Source organism: Rhodnius prolixus, unplaced genomic scaffold, assembly GCF_049639745.1.
Source record: "Rhodnius prolixus isolate KJV_2025 unplaced genomic scaffold, Rpr scaffold_1, whole genome shotgun sequence".
NCBI classification, from domain to species: Eukaryota; Metazoa; Arthropoda; class Insecta; order Hemiptera; family Reduviidae; genus Rhodnius; species Rhodnius prolixus.
In genome coordinates this window covers 48619838-48635650 of record NW_027411581.1, presented here as the reverse complement: position 1 = coordinate 48635650, position 15813 = coordinate 48619838, and the positions used below count along the sequence as shown (strand labels likewise).

Genomic DNA, 15813 nt, shown 5'->3' with positions numbered 1-15813 from the left:
CTTCTTTGTCAACTGTCAATTTCAAAAATAAGAGTATGGAAATCAATATTTAAAAAAAAGAAATAGAGAAATGAAGTGTGTAGCCCAAATGGTGAAAGCAAAGCTAACAAATTTTGAACAAGATGAAAGGTAAAAGTGCAAGGTAATCTTTCATTCAATTGAAACGAAAGGAATAAAAAATAAAAAAGAAAATCATAATAACAGAGTAGAGAAGTTTTGGGAGGAAGTTGTAAAATTGGAAAATATAAAGGGAAAACTTAGTAGAGCCTACAGTGACTGAGGAAAGCGAAAGCAAGTGACATTGGAAATTGGAAGCCTTTCAAATGGAAGGCGCTCGTTAACTGTTTTTATTAAAGTTCTCCTTATACCTCCATTTCTTTTATGTATTTAACATCGGTAAGTTTTCGAATGAAAGAAAAAGAAACAAATAAATGATTTCTTTGGTATCTTAGTTAACTTACTAGAATTAACTCTTTCTAGAACTAGTTTTGAGTTTTATTCCACAATCACGGATTTATCAAGAAGCCTCGTTAAATTCCGAAAACTCGAAGCTAACCTAGTTTAATTTTGTTTAGAAATTATATTCATCTAAAAGAAAAACTGGGTTGCAAATAATATGCTCTTAACTTTTTTAATATTTATGTTCTTTATTACATGCATAATAACGGCGAAACTCTTTTATAATCTTATTTAATACAAACTGATCTAAACTCTTGTTTTTTTTTTCTGTTACACGATACTCAAATAACATTATTATCCACCGTTTATTTAAATATACTTCATTAAAATTCAAAGTTAAGAAATCGTTGCTGTAATAGACAACAGCAATCTTGGCCTCTCTCATTTAGTTGCCCTTAAGATAATTACGGTGGAAAATTCCAAGAAGAGTAGGAGTTTGAGGAACAAATAATTGTAGTCGTGGATTTTCAAGTAGTTTGAGGAGAAAAATGGTTTTGAAGAATTTGAACTGGGTCTCTCTAGTTTTGTAAATGGCAGCGTTGACTGGTATCGCTAATGTCCGATGTCTGATTGGTTTACATTGTGTTTATTTGTGTTTATTAATATTAACTCATTGACAGGGAAGGGATTAGCTATGAGGTTAGCATACTGGACTCCCACGCGGAGGTCCCGGGTTCGAATCCAGTAGCTGACCCTTAGATTTTCTCTTCCTAGGAGCTTCTTACAGCTCATTGTCCGGTGATGGACAGTGTTGTCTGTAACGAGAGAACACTGTCCGGAGGCCGGCAGTGCACTGGAAAAAGCTCCGGGCGCTAATGACCTCAGCTGTTGATGCGCCAAAAAAAAAAAAAAAAAAAAAAAAAAAAAAAAAATTAACTCATTGACTTTAAATTTATGAATTTAATATCAGTTAGCACATGCAGTTTATATTTATATCGTCGGGAAGTTTTGTTTATCAAGGCAGTCTAAAATCAAGATCTCTGCAAAAAATAAGCTAATCTCTGACCTTATGAATCTAAAATGTTACAGTTTTAGCCAATTAGAAGTTAACTCGCCCAGTTTTCTGGAGCATTTTATTTCTTACTTTGGAAATGGTACGCACACATGTGGAATTGGTTAATCATACAAAGTAGCCTAACCTTCCGAGCTAATAAAATCTACTTCCAACGTTACATTGAGGCGTACTCATTCCTAATAGAATGTTCACGTTATTTATCTATATATATAAAAATGAATGTGCGTCTATATGTTTGTACTCGATAGATTCAAAAACCATACATCCAATCGCCGTGAAAATTTGAGAAATTATTAGGTATATCCCCGGGAAGGTTTTTGCAAAGTTTTTTTAAAATCAGAGTTGGGGTTCTAGGTGCTCCCGAACAAATATCCCAAAAATATCAAAATAACATTTAATTAGTAATATTTGTTGAAAGTGTAACCATGAAAACCATGAAAAACAGTTTTTTGCAATTATTAATACGAGAATAAATTATACCGAAGATGGTGGAAAATCCATTAAACTAAAAGTACTCAACAATACTATTGACGTTGATAATCGTTGGGTAGTACCATATTCTCCATTACTACTAAAAACGTATAACGCACACATAAATGTTGGGTACTGCAATTCAGTGAAAGCTATAAGATATATTTGCTAATATGTGAACAAAGGAAGCGATATGGCAGTATTTGGAGTGGAAAGTACGGCTAATCTATAGAATAGCGCCCCGGAGGTGTGGCCTGTTTATTTTTAGGGGGTGGAAAGTACAGCGCACCTACCGGTGAAAATTTACCGCCAATGAACTGTTTCGGATTGTGCGAATTTCGTAACGCTTATGTTTCGCGCGCATGCGCAGTACACTTACTGCATAGTAACTGCTTCCTTTTTAATGTATTATTAGTTCCCGCGAGTGCCCTGTTTGTGATTTGAGGTGCCTTTTTTTTGTAACTTTATGAGCATGAGCGTTTTAAATTTGCAGTTTTTTTTTAAAAATTAAAGCATGATTGTAGTGTGAGTGAGGATGGAGTAATGAATGTTTTAAAATTTGGTATGGATGTTGGTTTGATCAGTAGGAGATATGTATGTCCGAAGTGTGGATGTGATATGAAAATAACAAAAAAAAAAATAGTGCGATTGATAAGTATGGTTGGAGGTGCCGAGGCTATTCGACCCCGCCAAGTATCCCCTCCTCAGGAAAAGGACTCCACAGAATAAGGTAAGTTTCTTTTGTGTTGTTCTGTGTAATTATTGTAATGAATCTTGTGACACAAATTAAAAAATTGAGGGTGATTAGGTAGGTTAGGAGAAGGGAAGAAAAAAATCAGGGGGTGTGGGGGCGAAGCCCCCATTAAGAAATAAATAAATAATTCGAAGTGATTCTGATTCGCTGTTACCATATAACCCGCTAGATTTAAGTGTAAATATAAAATAAAGAAATAGTTTTATATTTATATTTGAATATGGCGGGTTCTATAGTAACAGCGAATCAGAATCACTTCGAATTTGGCCACGCCTCCGGGGAGCTATTCTGAAGATTTACCGAAAGTACAACTGCATCTAACGATGAAGTCACGCAATATCAACTGGGACGCTACATAAGTAGCAATGAGGCCGTATGGCGTATTTTATCATTTTCCATTCATGAGCGATATCCAACGGTTGTTCATTTAGCAGTACATCTCGAAAATGGACAGCGTGTGTATTTTACATCAGAAAATGCTAATGAATTTTTCACATTATGTAGAAATGATACCTTTGCAAGGACACTACTGTACTCTGAAGTAGGGATAATTCTATTCTTAATTCTATTGTTAATTTTCATTTCGATGTATTGTATACATTTGATCATTAATACATCATGTTTGAGGTATCAAAATTGCCTTTTTGTTCAAACACAGCAACGTATGAACGGGTACAGCTAGTTATATATAAATAACAATGTGATGATTTGACAACTTCTTTACCAGTTCATTTATTTTAATGAGATAATAAAAAGAAAGTGAGAATTAGCGATTGACCAAATCAAGCTTATTAAGTGACTTGAAATGGGACCACAATCAATGAAAATTATGTTTATGCAATCATTTATAAAATGTTTTTAGAAGTCTCATAAAAAATCGTTCAAAGAATAACAATGAAGCTACAAAACAATAGCAATGGGTCATTTCTCCATTATCACCAATGTAAATCCTTTACATTTCCAAGACGATGGAACTGATTCTAAACATCTTATAGTATCTATTTATTCGTCTAACATACATAAGAAAGCAACAGTATAGACGGTTTCCTCACAATCTATATCACAGATCCCAGTAATTCGATCCCCGTTCAAGGCTTCTCTTCTTTAGACCCCACCATTACTGTCTCTTTCTCTTTTCGTTCTGAACAACATTTCAGAAATACTCAGGTGTCCTTGTATATTTGTTTGGGCTTTCTTTATGCTTAGATAACAAAATATAAAACGATTTACCTGAGGAAAGCTGTTTGCTAGATAATAGTGTGGTGAAATCTATAAAAAATAAAACCTATTTTAAAGCCTAAATGTAATGTAATCAAAAAAGCAGTTTTCTTTTTTCCAAAAATATTTTGGGTAGACTCTGCCTTGATACCAATAGAAGGCTACGCCACTGCTACCAGAATAAGACTGTCATTGTTTATTTCTTATTAGTCAACCAGCTCCATCAATTGTATAACCTGGGGCTAATTTATGTTTGAGTTAGCACATGTGTTCGTTCTTTTAGTGTAAACCTCAATATGATGAATATAACTAAATAACGAAGTTGGTACAAGGTTTATAGATAATTAGCATGAACTCTTACTAATCTCTTTCTATAATTCACATATAATCGCGAGTTTTGTACTTCTAACCATATACAGTAGTAGAAATCCTAGTATTAAGATTAAAGTCGATTCATCTTTTGAATAATGAACCCTAGACAGACATTCATGCCAATTGGTGCTATAATGGTGGTGTAAGCACCAGCATGGGGATGATAATGCCAACCTAAGGCCAGGCAACAAGAAAAGAAATAGTCTACAAGTTGTCCTTAGCCTCAATAGTTTGAAATCTAAAATCTACAGAATACGATGCTATAACCTTCGCCAGTCTAGTGCCACAACACAGTGTACTCGACAATATATAAATCGACTTGTACGTTGTAAAAGCCGTTCGTCTAAATTGTCATTCTCGTGCTCGATGACAAAAGTACATAGTAACCTTTCCCAGTAGATAATCAAGATGTTTATTCACTCACTTCCACTCAGTGAGTATAGTAATTGTCTATACTATTAGTGTAGTATAGTTTGTATACTGTAGTATACTATTTGTAGTTTGTATAGTATACTATTAGTATTAGTATAGTATAGTTTGTTCAAACGAATATATTTTGGTTTTTAGAAAAGCAGATGTATCTAGTACAATATATTTTGGGGTAATTGTCTCCCAAAAAAACCCAAAATATATTGTACTAGATAGATCTGCTTTTCTAAAAACCAAAATATTGTAAAGTTTTTCTTGTCCTTTTACTAAGAAAGAACTTTACTTACACAACTAATGCCTGCCACTAGTTACTTTAAATATGTGGGTTTGATTAAATAATAAAACTCGCTAAATTTGTAAGTAATAACCTGATTTATTAACACATTACCTTTACTCACATTAACATTTACTAACAACTAACGCTATTCATTACAGTCACCATTTACAACAGTCACAACAGTTTACTGTTACTTACTCACTACGTAACGCCACAAAACTGTTCCCCGACTGACCACTGGTCCGCACTGCACCGAATTGCACTAGTCTCTACTACACAAACAAAGCTCTACTCACTAACTGACTAACCGCCTGACTAGCTATCTCTGAAGCACTCCGCAACACTGACTCTCTCAAACTGTCACTTCCAAAGTGTCTCTCCAAACTAACGTCTCTCCAATACTCACTCAAAACTAACTGATTAAAACTGATTAACAACTCATTAAGAACTCTAAAAAAACTGACTTCTCCAGCTGTGTCTGCCTCCTTTTAATTGCGTGCCTCCCTCCAACTGGGACTGCCCTCCTCCAACTCTCTGAGCATAAGTTTCCACGCCCTCCTGACGTTCATTGGCTAGAGAAAACATACTGCCATCACCTCAGCTGTGAGCCGCCTCCTCCCATTCTCTGTCTCTCTCCAACTCCGTCTGTCTCACTCTCACCTGTCAATCACTGGCTGGGAAACACATATGCCACCACCCCAACTGAGGCCTTTCTCTTAGCTGGCTTTTACACAGGTCACTAACTCCTTGAACAATCTAGCCCTTTCCTTTCTAGTTCAGATAGAGACCGGCCCCTTTTGTCTACCCAGTGGTGGCCTGATACCGACTTTGGTCGCTTAACCCCTAGAACAATCTAGGCCTTTCTTCTCTGCCACAGGTAGATACCGCCCTTTTGTTTATGCAGTGGCGGCCTGTTACTGACTTTGATCGCTCAACCCCTAGAACAATCTAGGCCTTTCTTCTCTGCCCAGGTCAACTTCGTTACAATATATTCGTTTGAACAAATTAATTCAGTTAGTTATTGGAGTGTAGTATCTGATGTCTATTTATCTTTTAAATTCTTTACTTTAACTCTTCTATGTCCCCTCCTCTCATCAACACTGCCAAAATGACGTACAATAACGGGAAGCATTTCTAAAGAGACTATTTAAAAGTTTAAATAATATTATTTACATACTACTTAACAAAAACTTACAGTTTTAAAAGTTAAGTATAAGGGTTGATTAAACGCCAAAAGGTACACAAATCAGCAAGTACCCAATATTTCATTCATACTTCTAGAATCATAATGTTTAGGATGTATTAGATGTCACAGACCCTTATGCTGGCCATTTTCATGCATAAAATATTTGTTCAGTAATGAGTAGCACCCATTTAATTTAAGTTGTGTAGGAGGTATTAATCTATTCATGTACAGGTTTAAACAAAAATTGTTAATGAAAAATGTAATTGTTTTGACGTTCAAATTTAAAATGCATATACAAAGTACACACCGATTTTATTTTTATTTTGACATCTGTTTTAAGTGGAAGTTAAGCGCAGTAGAAGGAAGTAAAAATCGTCGGTTTAAGTTCATTGTAAGTGCTGTTGATGTACATGGTTTGGACACTCTTTCTTATTTTTTGTTTTGTTGAGCTTGCAAGTTGGATAATCAATGGTGATATAAAATTATCTTACTGCCCAAAACCAAATTAGCATTGTGAAAAGAAGAAAATTGCAGAATTCAGATTAATATTATCTTAAGATTAAGCAGTTATCCACTACTCTCGATTCGGGAGTATCCCTCCCTGAATGTCAGAGCTCTGGTCACTCTGTCCCCAAAGCGAGCAAGTTGGGTATTACCATACTAATAGGTGGTCCATCGCAGGATGCTTCGTATGTAGAGCAAAGCTCGCTGAATGCGTTCAGTAGGCTTATTGTTTCGCTTAGGTCAAGTTTGCGTTACGAATGGGCCAACAGAAAAGCATTTTTAATGGCCATATTTGAGAAGAAATAAACCCTGGAGTTCGCTGTTTGAAACTAACGATCAAAGACTGTTGGCTGTCTTCAAAATGTTATTTTAATAGCAAAGAACAACTACATTTACCCAAAAAAACCTAACATAAAAAAAAAGTTGAGCATTGACTCTAAACTAGCTAATGCTTCATTTCGACATCTAGTACTTAAAAGCACCTAATAAGCTTTAGTATTTTATAGGACTATTCTCAATTAGCTAACACATTATCGTTCAAGTTACTAACATCAACCATCACCGTTTTATTGGAAACAGAGTTACTAAGTGCAGTATTGATTCTTTAATCCTACAACTTTAAACCAACAATCCTATGCCCAGTTTTTTGCCTCCCGAAAAAAGGGTGATTTTGCAATTAAAAGGGAGGTGGTTCTATTTTTATTTATTTACTTTTTTGATGAATTGTTTGTGTATTTCTTGTGATCTAATCCGGAGTGGAAGTGGCTTATCGATGGACAGCCCAAAAAGTTATCATTGACGAAAATACTTTTATAAAAATAGAGTTGCTTCTTTTTTTTTAAAGTCACATTGGCTGGAAGGTCAAGCAAAATAATCCCTATTTCTTAATGCAATGATCAACTTCACTAAGCAAATAAATATCGACAAGTAGTCGTTTCGCCAGAATTAGAAAAAAGTAACATACACTTAACACATAAAACAGTACTTCTCAACATAAATCCTTCAGAATATATTAAAAATAACTTTTTAAGGAAATCTGCCTTAAAAGTAAAAGCTCCTTATTTGCGCTTCCTTCATTCGCGTTTTCACTATTCGCGGATTAAAAAAATGCGACCCAATTCCTATATTCGCGGAAGTACACTATGATAATAAAAGGATTCCAATAGGTATCTAACCCAATATCCTTTGTAAATGCCGTCAAATGGACTAATAAAAAAAGTAAAATCGATCTTATTACAACTTTGCCTAAAGTATGTTGTTAAATGATATCACTTTTGTCTTCTTGTCTCGCAGGACGTCTTCCTGCACTTTCTCGGGAGCCACTGCTTTCTAGGACGGGTGGGTCTGTGTCGGGATTGGCACCCTGGCACGCGTATGAATGGGCTGCGTAAATGTAAATAGATTTAGGATTGTAAATGAGTGAGAGGAATATAGAGTACTCCACTCAATGTATATATAGGAATATAACTATTAGGATGAATGTATTTATTAGGATGAATGTATTTATTAGGATGATTGTATTTATTAGGATGATTGTATTTATTAGGATGATTGTATTTATTAGGACGAATGTAATTAATAAGATGAGTATATGAGTGTACATATAAATGTGTAAATAGGTTTTTTTAAAATTTAGGTTAGATCTCTATGGGGTGGGTGCGAGGAATATCGAGTACTCCACCCCAACATTAGTTGGTTAGGTTAGAAGAAAAGAGGAGTTAGGCCAACCGTTAGGTTTGTATCGATCAGATTGACTAGGTTAGGCTGTGTAGTAAAGTGTCTATTCTACAGTATAGTTTAGGTGCAAAGGACCCTTGTTGTTGCGCACCTTACAAAAACCCCAAAACAAACAAATGATATCGCCGAGGACTTTGACATAAGCCGCCTTCGCCGCGATCGGTGTTTTTGAGAATGTAAACGCACAGAATGAAAGCAACCTTATTACTCAATGAATAGAGTATATTTTTAAATGTTGCTGTTCCGTTCTATGGTAAAAGCCGCTTGGCGTGTTTTATTGTTTCGTCTTTCACATTCGTTACAAAAATTGCGATCGAGTAACACGTCTCTACCGCTCTTTATCTAATTTATGTCAACTAAAAAAAATGAGAAACTAGTTTCGACACGAAAAAAATCTGTGTTACCTCTTAAAGTGAAAATAGAAATGCTTGATCGTTAACGCCTTGGAGAGTCATTTGCATCCATATCACCGACTTGGAGGAAATGTTAAATTCACAGCCCATTGAAGAAGAGGCTTCAACAAGCACTAGAAACGTGACATATAATTTGAAAAATCTTAGTGAAAGTTTAAGAATGGCAAGTGAGTTTTGCGATTTCTTTATGAACATTGATCCGTCTATGGAACGAAGTCTTATTTTTAAAAGGCAAATTGCTAATGCGACTGCTGCGTATCAGTCTGAATTGAAGGAGATTTTAAAAACTGCCAAGCAAGAGAAAATTACAAAATTCTTCAAACCATTGTCTAAGCCTTAAGATAATTAATCAAAATGTTCAAAAACTTCAATTAAATTGATTTTTTTATATATTTGTTTTTTTTTATTTTGTCACCTAGGAACGTATCCCCTATAATCCCATATAAAATACCATTCCGTATTCACGGTTTCTGTATTCGCGGCATATTTATGGAACATATACCCCGCGAATAAAGAGCTTTTACTGTAAAGCATTTGAGGTGGATAAATAAAGTTTAAACAGAAAACAGCCGCTTTCTTGACAATTTTAAAAATATATTGAGTAAATTTGAAATTCTGTTTGATCAGTGTACTCCAAACTAGCAATTCTAGCAATGCAATTGATGTTCTTTGGCATTATGTAGGGTGGCAGGGCAGAAAATTGTTTTAAAGAGGCACTGAACGTAGAGGTATCACTTCAGGTAGCGTTTTCTGGAAACCTTCCAACACCAATTTCCTGCTTAACTTTCAAAAAAAAGATAATTTTATTACATGTAACACCGATATAGGTACAACACTCTGTTTGAAAAGATGAATGCCATTCTAATGTTTACTTATTAGTTTGAAGAAATTTAACTTTATATATTAGCGTTGTGTGAGTAATTAGTAAACGTCAATTTAAGGACAATCGTTGTGTCTTTTTTGAGAACATCGCGAAAAACTGCCCAATTTTTTAAGGTGAAATTGCATTTTCGTTTGATGCGTGGGCCGACATTCTAGTGTGGGAGTAAGCGATTTGTGATTTTAGTCTTAAGCAATAAAAGAAAGTGAAAAATATGATTTGGAAAACAAGAAAAAACTGCTTAACTTTACGTTCAAAAGTAAGAAAAAAGTAAACAAAATTTCTACAGCAGAAATATATAATACTTTCAGTGAGGGCGACATAGGACATAACTATGGTATATACGAGTATATAGCGAAATGGAGCAGAAGTATGATCCCTAAGGCTGCTAATGTTATTTAGTGTACACTTACTGGGTTAAGAGGAAAACAGACCTGCTGGCTGAATCCAGAGTTAAGACCAGCTTACTTTACCACCACCCGGTGTGTCCTTCGACAAACACACAGAAACCACGTCAACTAGTTTGAAACAGTACCACTGAGTACATCTTCTCACACTTAAACAGTCGGGGTACTTCTCTTGGGAACGTCTTTCTAAACTCTCCTAGACTTCACCGCCTTCTATTTTGGACAAACAAAAACATTAAACTTGTTTTACAGATATTTGGAACTTAGTGTGATTCGTAAATCTGCTAAACGTTTACTATCAATAATTTCTGGAGAATGCTGCTTGGCGAACTTGGACTAATTAGAGCTTCAGTTTTTTCGAAAGGAGCAGTTTAAATTGATTATTTCTGTTTCTTTTGAAATTGAATATCCTTTCGTTAATTAAGTTAATCTTTTATCATGATATTTATACTGCGGCGAAAATGTCTTTTACGCTCCTTTCCGATACCAGATGAATTCACTCACATTCAACTAGCTTAAAAAGGAAATCGCCCAATCCGGAATGGTTCTAGAGAAGGTGTATCTTACATTTCTAGCTCTATAACCAGTAACATTCACGCTTCCAAGTCATCTAGCCTTCCTCCAATGGAAAATCCATCCAGCAATTCCAATATAGATTATAATGTCATTCTGAATCTTCTAAACCTTCTAAACCAATCTTAGATGTGATTGCGATTCGTAAGATAATAATTAAAAGTATAAATCGTAGTTGTAATTCTAGCTCAGTTATTTTGCTAATACAGTTGAAACTTCACTAAGTTCCCTAGAATGGCTAGATCTAAAATGTTTTCACAATGTTGCCTATTTTCAAGTTTTCAGCTATGTTGTAGATGAAAACTAAAATTGTTAAAGTGAAAATAACGGTTTATATTTCTCGCAAAAAATCGAAACCTTTTTGCTGAACAGCTTTTTTACCTTACAAAGCTCTGTATTAGGTTAATTTCGTTCAAGAATTCTAAGTAAATATTCTGTAAAACAATCCAAACTCTGTAGGTCTAAAAAGTTCAATTATTCCCAAATTGCTACCCTAAAAACGAGTACCTTTTTTAGTTAAAACAGAGGCTTCAGAGTTATTAGGTTTTCTATAGAAAGTTATTCCTTAAAATTTTGTAAATTAATGAAATCAAGAATATCATAAGAATTATATCCTAGACGCACTGTCAAGACAATTATTATTAATGACCTCATTATCGATCGGCTTACTGCCCTGAAATATATCTAAACACATCAATGATGTCAGCATAAGTTACGTCAATCTACAACACTTTGACAGTAGATGTCAGAATTGAAATTCATCTTGTAAATAATAATGTTGCTTTTAGATACAGTAGCATTATTTGATTTGAAATATTAATTCTGAAATGTGAAACTTGAATTCTTATCTCACTAGATATGTTTAGTATAATGTAAAAGATTAAATGATAACTTTACCTCATTAGAGGGCGATTATTTATCCTCAAACAATGCTAGCTGAAGTGATAGAGGCCATGCGTCCCTATACTAATTGGATTGGCAAATATGCAGAAGGAACCAGCCACTCCGCTAACCCAAAACAGATTTCACCTTTAAATACATATCTACGATACATATCTATCGTATGTAATATAATTTTTATTTTATTTTATTTATTTATTTATTTTGTAATTTACAATCTGCATAAATATATAAAATAAGTAAATAGGAGGTGAACGAGATGAACTGATGCGGGAAGAGCAGGAGGAGAGAAGCTACCCAGCGGTAGCACTCTCTATATGAGAGAGGGGAATGTGAGGAGGAGAGAGGAGAGATTTAGTTCTTCAGACTGTAAGGAAGTCGCGGGGCCACTGGCGATTCAGTCGGCGAGGAGTATTAGGGATGTCAGAGGAGGCGAGAGACTGTACAAGAGGATTTGAGCAAGAGTAGAATGGAATTTTTGATATTTAGTCTTGGCGAGTTGGTCTAACATATGAAGGGAATGTTGAGAACGTTGTGAAGAGTGAGGTTAGTCACGTAGAAAGGAGCGTCAGCTATCTGTCGGAGTAGTTTTGACTGAAATGTTTGTACTGTCCGTATGTTTGTAGGTTTGGCTGAACCCCACAGTTCTAGTCCGTAAGTCCACATAGGTTTAAGAATAGTACTGTATATTAGATGTTTGAGTTCAATGGGTAATTTAGAGCATCGTCCAAGAAGTCTGTAAAGCATTTTCGCACGTTTCGTCATTGCTTGTCTTTTAAGTCTAGTGTGTGGGTTCCACGTGAGATTAATATAAATTAAAAACGTTAATGAGTTAATAGTTATTTAGGAACATTGATTTAGATTAATAAAGAAATTGAAGTATATCGGCAATGTGTACTAGTATAAACAAGTTTCAGATAATCAATTTAGTTGCTCTGGCATCTTTATGCTATGGGTGTCCCAGTCGAGGGACAAAGTATATTCGACCAGAAGGAAAAATCTCAGAGACTTTTCTTAAATATTCAAAATTCGAATTGTTATAACATATTACAATTTATATCTGGAAACGGAGGCGGATTTGATTTTTAATAAAAATCAAAGCTATTTTGAATGAATATATTGGTTCCGTGACCGTAAATTGTTAAACTTAGAATGGAAGATTTGCGAGGAATCGGTCAAATAAAACAACTCGTCTCTGGGCAGTTTCTGTAACTCAACCAACCCGCATAGCCACGCCCTGAAGAGGACAATATATTTGTCGAAACTTTGGCAAAGAGACCAGTTGTTTTATTTGACCGATTACTCGCAAATCTTCCATCCTAAGCTATTTTGAATTTACATTTTTAAACTCTTTCGTAGAAAGACAACATTCCAAGATTAATTGCAGATTTCATAGTTGAAAATAAATATCCTGGTTTAAAAAGTGTTGCAAATTAGCAAATAAGAACAATTGTAATTTAGACAGAACTTTCATTTTGGTTAGTAGATAGAAATTCCAGATGGACAATATACATATGTACAAGTATTGTAAAACATTAAAACAATGAACGCATAAAAAGAGAGTTTATTTTAAAGACAGAATATTCCTAGTACCATGTATTGTACAAAAGTGCGAATGCATTAAGCTACCACAATTTCAGCGATAAAGATTTTATTTATTAGGATTATTTTCAAAATTAAAGTTGAGCAGTTGGATTTAGTCTACAAATCCTGGTTTACCTGATAAAATTTACCTTGCTAATTAAAATTTAATTTAATTTCAAAAATAGAAGATTCACCATTTAATGGCAGTTTGCCCTTTATAGTATTTTATTTAAACTTTTTGTTAAAAAAAAAAAGTTATCAGCAAAGAAAAACCTGACGTTAATTTTTAAAGGGGCCCAATTAAATCATACGAACTTGTCAGCTAAAGTGAAATTAAATTTCCAGCCATTCTTGGTAGAGAATTTTAATTATAATTAAAAATTATTTTTCGTATAAAAGGATAACTACGCAAACTTCTCTCAGATGTGATTGCTTACAGCCTTTGCTGCATTACTGAAAATTAAAACAAAATAGATATCTGTATTTCTGTTTGTTTATTTAATAAAGCAGTTATTATTTAGTTTAACTCTGGATTTTGTTGCTTTGTAAAGAACTGTTTGGTAGGTACTACATGAAATAAAGCCTTGAAGTGGGAGCCTATTTGCCTTAGCTTCTTCACCAAATAAATGACCAAAATAATTATATGAAATAAAATTGTAGGCCAATTTGAATCGATACTTATGTTCGATACATAACATGAGCTAACTTTCAACCAAAACAGAAACCTCGAAGATATTTTAGCGGAAATGTGGCAATTAGGGGCTGAATCGTACAATTCTGGAACCATGTTGACTTTGTCCTTCCCACCAAGGATCGTATTGACATTACCATCAACTACTTATTCCATCTAGTTCGGTACAAGCCTTGAAGGTTTCAGTTGAAAAATTTAGATGATTTCTTTTACTTTGTCGCAACACGTATGTGTTTTATATGTATTTATGACTAGTTTCGAATTTGCATTTGTACTACGCTTGCTGGCAGAATAAGGGAGTTTACGTGCAAGTTTCATGCTTGAAATATTAATTATTAACACCAAAGCATTTTTGTAAAGTTGTAAAATTCATTAATGAAAACTGCATGTTTTGTGCATGAGCAATAGCAATCTTAATTCAACAATTATTTTTAATCATAAATGAACTAGGTCATTAAGTATTCGCACTTTAAATTCGTCGCCAACCTCATCTAAACTTGTCTCCATCAATTTGAAAGTGTAGAATTGACAGAAACATAAGTAGAATTCAATTCTCTACATCAAACTTCTGGCAAATCTACCTCTGACGATTGATTAAACCAATCTTTTAGTTGGTGGAGCAAATTCCGGAAACGGACAGATTAATATTGAAAAAAGTATTTTCTGAGACGGATGTACCTCGATTCATTGTTTTTAAGTTAGATTGAGGGTAACCGCAAGCTAAGTTTTTTTTTTTCAATCCGTTGCTTCAATTTTCTGTACATAAAATACTTGATTGATAGTAAATACTTAGATATATAAAAATATAGATACTGGCCAAGAAATATTTTTCACAAATTTATTGTTTGTTTAAATAAAAGGCCGCATGATAATTCCAATAGCAATTAACCGTTTCTCCGCTTTATTCAATTTAGTTATAACTAAATTCGAACATTTCACAGTTTGTCCCGAATTATTTATTTCTATTTTTAATCTTTTATAGAAATTCACAACTGCAATAATTGTGCAACAAGTAAATGTGGTCCATGATTGCACAATGTCTGGAGGATATTTGAGTGACACTCCTTTATCTCCAACTTATACTATTCTGCTCTCATAATAAGAATCGATCGTGAGGCCATCCTCTCTTTAATCGCCTTGGATCTAGTAAAACGAAAGAAGATAGGTTTTCTATTAGAGGGTTAGGATGAGCTGTTGTAGTGGAATCATTATGGCTTGTGTCAGAGTTGGGCAAAAATTTAATCAATTAAAAAACAATTGAATTAAACCGAAATTTAATTTTAATCATGATTAAAATTAAAAAATTTAATCGGCCAAAATTAGTTGATTAAAATTAAATTCACTTTTAATTTAATCGGAATTTAATCAATTAAAATTTTTAATCATAACTAAAAATTAGGATTAAAATTAAAATTAAATAATCATAATTTTAATTGATTGAATTAAATTCCAAATTTAGTTTTAATCACTTTGGACGATTAAATTTTTTAATTTAATCAAAATTTGAGAGATTAAATTTTTAAAACCAAACATTGCCAAAGGTTAAACCAGAATCGGACCAATGCATCTTTATTCCGCCTAGCTGGTGCCTCTTCTCTATCAATATTATCCACCTTTTCCAAACTTGGCACCTTCATTCTACCATTCTGGTGTCTCATCTATACCATTTTGGTGACTCTCAAGACTTACATAGGACCATGTTTACCACTCACTAGACTTAGATAGGACCACCTTACACTCACATTTAACCATGTTTACCACTCACTAGACTTAGATAGGACCACCTTACACTCACATTTAACCATGTTTACCACTCACTATACTTAGATAGGACCACCATACACTCACATTTAACCATGTTTACCACTCACTATACTTAGACAGGACTACCTTACACTCACATTTAACCTAGTTGGCGACTCAATAGACTTATGAACAGGGTG

The 15813-nt window shown here is 34.1% G+C and overlaps 1 protein-coding gene across 2 annotated transcripts in view; it reads right to left on the bottom strand.

Moving 5' to 3' along the window:
* Positions 1–15813, bottom strand: part of LOC141461438 (uncharacterized) — a 603016-nt gene that overhangs the window by 379877 nt on the left and 207326 nt on the right. The window lies entirely within an intron of this gene.